This window comes from Peromyscus maniculatus, chromosome 18 (assembly GCF_049852395.1).
Source record: "Peromyscus maniculatus bairdii isolate BWxNUB_F1_BW_parent chromosome 18, HU_Pman_BW_mat_3.1, whole genome shotgun sequence".
Classification (NCBI taxonomy): domain Eukaryota; kingdom Metazoa; phylum Chordata; class Mammalia; order Rodentia; family Cricetidae; genus Peromyscus; species Peromyscus maniculatus.
Genome location: NC_134869.1, coordinates 13,513,628 through 13,519,235, shown reverse-complemented (window position 1 = coordinate 13,519,235; position 5,608 = coordinate 13,513,628). Strand labels below are relative to the sequence as shown.

Sequence of the window (5,608 nt, the reverse complement as noted above, 5' to 3'; positions counted from 1 at the left end):
CAATTCCGAACAGCAAAAGAACTGCTGGAGGTATCACCACACCTTGCCTCAAATTGTGCTACAGAGCTATAGTAATAAAAACAGCAATGGTTATGGCATAAACGCAGGCATGCTGATCTATGGAATCTAATTGAAGACCCAGATGTAAAGCCACACACTTACGGACACATGGTTTTTGAGAAAGAAACCAGAAATATACACTGGAAAAAAGACAGCATCTTCAACAAATGATGCTGGTCAAACTGGAAGTCTGCATGGAGAGGAATGCAAATAGAGCCATATCTGTCACCCTGAACAAAACCCAAGTCCAAGTGGATCAAAGACCTCAACATAAGCCAGATACGCTGAACCTGAGAGAAGAGAAAGTGCAGGATAGCTTTGAATGCACTGGCACAGGGAGGGCTTCCTGAAGAGAACACTGTTAACACAGGCATTAAGATCAACAATTAATAACTGGGACCACATGGAAGTGGAAAACTGTAAGGCAAAGGGCACCATTATTTGAACAAAGTGGCAGTCTACAGAATGGGAAAAGATTTTGCCTACTACACATCTGATAAAGGGTTAATATCCAAAATATATAAAAAACTAAAAAAAAAAAAACCCTAGATATTAAGAGAACCAATAACCCAATTTAAAAATGGGGTACAGATCTAAACAGAATTCTCAAAAGAGGAATCTCAAAATTCTGAGAGACACTTAAGTATTCCCTCTTAGCTATCAGGGAAAAATGCAAGTTTAAGACTCCATCTTAACCAGTCAGAATGGCTAGTGACAGCTTGTGCTAGTGAGAATGTGGATAAGGTGGACATTCATCCATTGCTGGTGGGAGTGCAAACTTGTATAGTTACTATGGAAATCAGTTTGGCTGTTCTTCAAGAAGATGTGACTCGATCTACCTCAAGATCAAATTATACCACTCTTGGGCATATACCTATGTGATAGGCTTCATCCTGTCACAAAGACCCTTGCTGAATTATGTTCGTTGCTATTCTATTAATAATAGCTAGGAAATGGAAACAACCTAGATGTCCCTCAACAGAAAAATGAATAAAGAATGTGGCACCTTTATACAATGGAATATTACCATTAAAAAATGAAATAATGAAATTCACAAGTAAATGGCCAGAACTAGAAAAAAAATCATCCTGAGTGAGGTACCCCAGACCCAGATAATAAATATGGTATGTATTTGCTTATGTGAGGATATTAGCTGTTAAGTCAATGATAACCAAGCTGCCATCTGTAGAACCACAGAGGTTAGATATAGAGTAAGAGAGTAGGGGAGGGAGATAGAGCTCCCTAAGAAAGGGAAATGGAATCCACAGTATGGATGGATGGGCATATACCCAAAGGGTGCTTCATCCAGTCACAAGGACACTTGCTGAATTATGTTCATTGCTGCTCTATTAATAATAGCCGAAAAATGGAAACAACCTGGATGTCCCTCAACAGAAGAATGAATTAAAAAATGTGGCACTTTTATGCAATGGAATATTGCCATTAAAAAAATGAAACAATGAAATTCATAGGTAAATGGCCAGAACTAGAAAAAAAAATCATGTGGTATGGGGTATGTGGGGGGACGAATATGAGGATTAAGCAGGAGGAAGAGGGAAGAGGGGGATGAGGGAGGGAATCCAGGGAGAGACAGCTAAAATCAGGGGCCATTTGAGGGGTGGTATGGAAACCTAATACAGTAGACCCTTCCCGAGATATATGTAAAATCACCAAATAATGGGGGAAACAGGGTCCAAACTAGACATCTCTTGTCACCAAATGGAGCTTCAGAGCTGGGAATTCTAATTAAGTTGTTGGCCAGAGGAGGCCTACGTGAATCCCCAAACCAACCAGGGTGTTGCCAAGACTATGCTGCTCACCATGGCAAGGCCCTATTGCTGAAGAACACATCTACACCGATCACTGAACATGGTGAAGTGGAGCTGGTGCCTACAGAGAGACTTCATCCCTGCGTTCGAGCATCTTTGGGACAGGAGGGTCCTCTGCACACTGCCAAAGGAGAAACATAAACACCAACAAAGCTGCGAAGGGGTTTTATTTACAATTTTGTCCTGCCCGAATGAGATGCTCGTACAACAGTGGCACAGAGCTTGTGGGAACAACCAACCAACATCTGATTTGACTTAAGGCCCGCTCCATTGGATGGAACCCCTACCCAATGCTGCTTGGTGACCAAGAAACCGAGACCAGACAGCCCAGGGACCCAGGGGAAAAGGAACTACTACTGCTCTACTAAGGGAACAAAGCAATAAAATGATTCCTAATGATAAACTCATAGGCCTTGCTCAGCCCTCATTAGAGACGCTTCCTCCTGCAGCAGATGGAAACAGAGACCAACAGCCAGATGTTACGCAGAGTGAGAGACCCTGGAACACTCAGTTCTAAATGGGATGTCTCAATCAAATCCCACCCTTCAGGGCTCAGGGGACCCTGTGGAAGAGGAGGAGGAGTGTCAGAGCCAGAGGGGATGGAGGAACCAAGGAAAGAAGGACCTTTAAGTTCACAGGAATGATGCACATGTGAGCTCACAGAGACTTAGGCAGCACGCACAGGTCTGGGCCACATGGGGTCCCAGAGCTGAAAGAGGAAGTGAACACATGCCGCCACCCCTAAGCCAGAAGCAATCACCAGTTGATAAGCACTTGCAAATGAAAATTTAGTTTCCTCCAAGAGATTCTCACTGGGGAAACAAACTAAGGGTAGGTGGCATGGCCAGCAGTAGATGGCCGACAGAAAGCAAACTCACTGGAATCTTTGGGGGTGTCTTGTCTCAAAACACTGTGACAAGTCTTTTTTTATTTTTTATATTTGTGTTTTTATAGGATTTCTGAGTTTGTAAACAAGTGGATCTCTGCATCTATATCTGTTTCTTGTGCCTTTTGGGGGCTCTGTTCCTTCTCTTTGTACTGTCCTATTACAAGGTGTTAGTTTTTGTTTTATTATCCCTTAGAAGCCTGTTTGTTTTTTAATGAGAGGCAGAAAAAGGGGGTGGATCTAAATGGGAGGGGAGGTGGGGAGGATCTGGGAGGGTAGAGAGAGGGAAAACCATATATTATATATATATATAATATATATATTATATATTATATGAGGAAAAATGCATTAAGTTAACTACAACTGATGAATCTAGATGAAAGGTGTTTTAGTATACTGAATTATTTCTGCATCTTTCCTGCAACTGGAATTGTTTTCAATTAAGAAGACAAGGTCTCATAAGGAAACTTTTCTCTCATACCTCCCTTGCTATTGTAATCAAGAGCATGGTAGCTCCAGCCTGTAGGTGAGAGCAGGCAAGTTGAAGGTGCTAGTTCTTTTATGCACTCACTGAATTGTCGGAGCTCTGGATTTAACATACAAAGCTCATCACATGAGAAAGAGAAATCTCTTGTTTATTAAAAAATGTTCTGGCACCATATCTAAGATGGCGGACAGCAGGAGGCTGATGCAGGACAACCCTCCTTATGATGAAATCAACTTCCTGGAAGAGTGTCCATTCAAACTACCCAAGAGCCTATTTACTTATTTATTTATTTTGGTTTGTCGAGACAGGGTGTCTCTGTGTAGCTTTGCGCCTTTCCTGGAACTCGCTCTGTAGACCAGGCTGGCCTCGAACTCACAAAGATCTGCCTGCCTCTGCCTCCCAAGTGCTGGGATTAAAGGCATGCACCATCACCGCTCGGCTATTTATTTAATTTTTAAAAAAATTTATAATTAGTTTAATTTTACTTATCAGCCAGATTCCCCTGTCCTCCCTCCTCCCCTCTCCCCCCAATCTACCCACTCCCTTGGGGATTCAACTCAGCCTGGTAGATTCAGTCCAGGCAGGTCCAGTCCCCTCCTTCCTTCACCCAGGCTGAGCAAAGTGTCCCTGCATAGGCCCTAGGTTCCAAACAGCCAGCTCATGCACTAAGGACAGGTCCTGGTCCCACTGCCTAAGGGCCTCCCAAACAGTTCAAGCTAAACGACGTCTCACTTACCCAGAGGGTCTGATCCAGTTCCATGGGGGCCCAAGAGCCCTTTTAGAACAAAGATCTACCACCCTAACGTTGATGAGAAGGGGCGGGTCTGTTTGCCAGAATTAGTGCTGAAAACTGGAAGGTAGCCACCAAGACCAAGACCGACCAAGCCGTCCATTCCCTCACAGCACTGGTGAAGGACCCCCAGCCTGAGAACCCACTCCGGACTGACCGAGCTGAAGACTGTTCTAAGAACCATACAAAATTCTCTAAGAATGTTGAAGACTTTATGAAGAAATATGGGGAAAAGCGACCTGTGGACCAAAATCTGCCATGAGGGAGTCTAGTAAGTTTGAGCAGAGCCCGGAGCAGTGCACTCAGTCACCCCATAGAGCAGGACTCTGCAGAAAACTGACACATGCCACTCACTACCTGGTGCCCGCTTTTGGCAGTTACTAACTTTCTACAGTTTTCTTAATCAAAAGTGGTCTAGGTAACCAATAAAATAAAATAGATAAAAATAAAAACAAATGAACAAAATCAAGACAAAAAAACAAATAACAAAAAAATGAGCCATTTGTGGTCTGTTAATATGGCTTCTTAGACTGTACTTTAATATGGTAATAATATTAACTATTATTTTAAAAAAAGTTTTTTCCACAGCAAAAAGTGACTTTTTTTTTTCTTTTTCTCCTAGTGCTGGGATTACAAGTGTCGCTCTACTCTGGCCGTGTTACTCTGGCTTTCCAAGGGGCAGATGTGCTAATACGGGATGAAGACCAGCTGAGGTGTGATGGAGGAGGTCTGATGCCGTGTGTCCTACCCAGCACAGGTATCAACTTTAGACTGAACTCAGTTACCCTTTGACAAGATCAGAATAAGGCAATTTTAGAAGATGGCCTGGAAAACACAGCCAGTGTGCCAATACTAGCCACCCCTAGAACTTTCTGGTCTTGGGAACATACATTATAGAATTAGACCAGGGCCAGGTGTGATCATTTTGGCAGATGTAACATATGAATCATTTCCTCTAAGGACAGTTCAGATGACTGTTTTAGACATGGGCATATAATTGCCTGGAGGTCTACCCAATAAGGGGCCAGTGTGCTCATGTGGATTCATTCTTAGTGGTTTCCCTAAACATTTTAGAAATGATATGGAAGTGTATTGGATATTAAATGTCATGATGGATATTAAAGAAGAGGTCATGTTTCAGAAGAGAGAACGAGAATAGGTAATATTCATGGTATATGAAAAGTTCATTGAGGAATGGGAGGAAATGGGGCACCATTAATTCAACAACTGTTGAGTATCTACGATGCACAAAGCTCTATTCTAAGTGTCAGTTTAACTGAAAAGTACAAGGTTGCAATTAAATTAAAAGTCTAATTAGAGTTGAAGAACTGAGAGCTGGCGGGATGGCTCAGTGGTTATAAGTGTACTTGCTGCTCTTGCAGAGATCCGGGCTTCCATCCTCAGTAACAATGGGGCAACGCATATCTGTCTGTAACTCCAGTTCCTTGGGATCCAATGCTTACCGCCATGATGGAGTAACAGGAGCAAAATTCATCTTTTTTTTTTTACTTTTGGTTGTGAGCCTAGCCTTTAATGGCTGAGCCATCTCTCCAGCC

The 5,608-nt window shown here is 42.7% G+C and overlaps 1 pseudogene across 1 annotated transcript; it reads left to right on the top strand.

The window, feature by feature from the left end:
• Window positions 1-3,442: 3,442 nt before the first annotated feature.
• LOC102925690 (ubiquitin-conjugating enzyme E2 L3-like) lies at window positions 3,443-4,948 on the top strand (annotated as a pseudogene). Its single transcript, XR_013045811.1, has 3 exons — window positions 3,443-3,530; window positions 4,017-4,323; window positions 4,675-4,948. The product of XR_013045811.1 is annotated as a ubiquitin-conjugating enzyme E2 L3-like (transcript).
• Window positions 4,949-5,608: the final 660 nt, after the last annotated feature.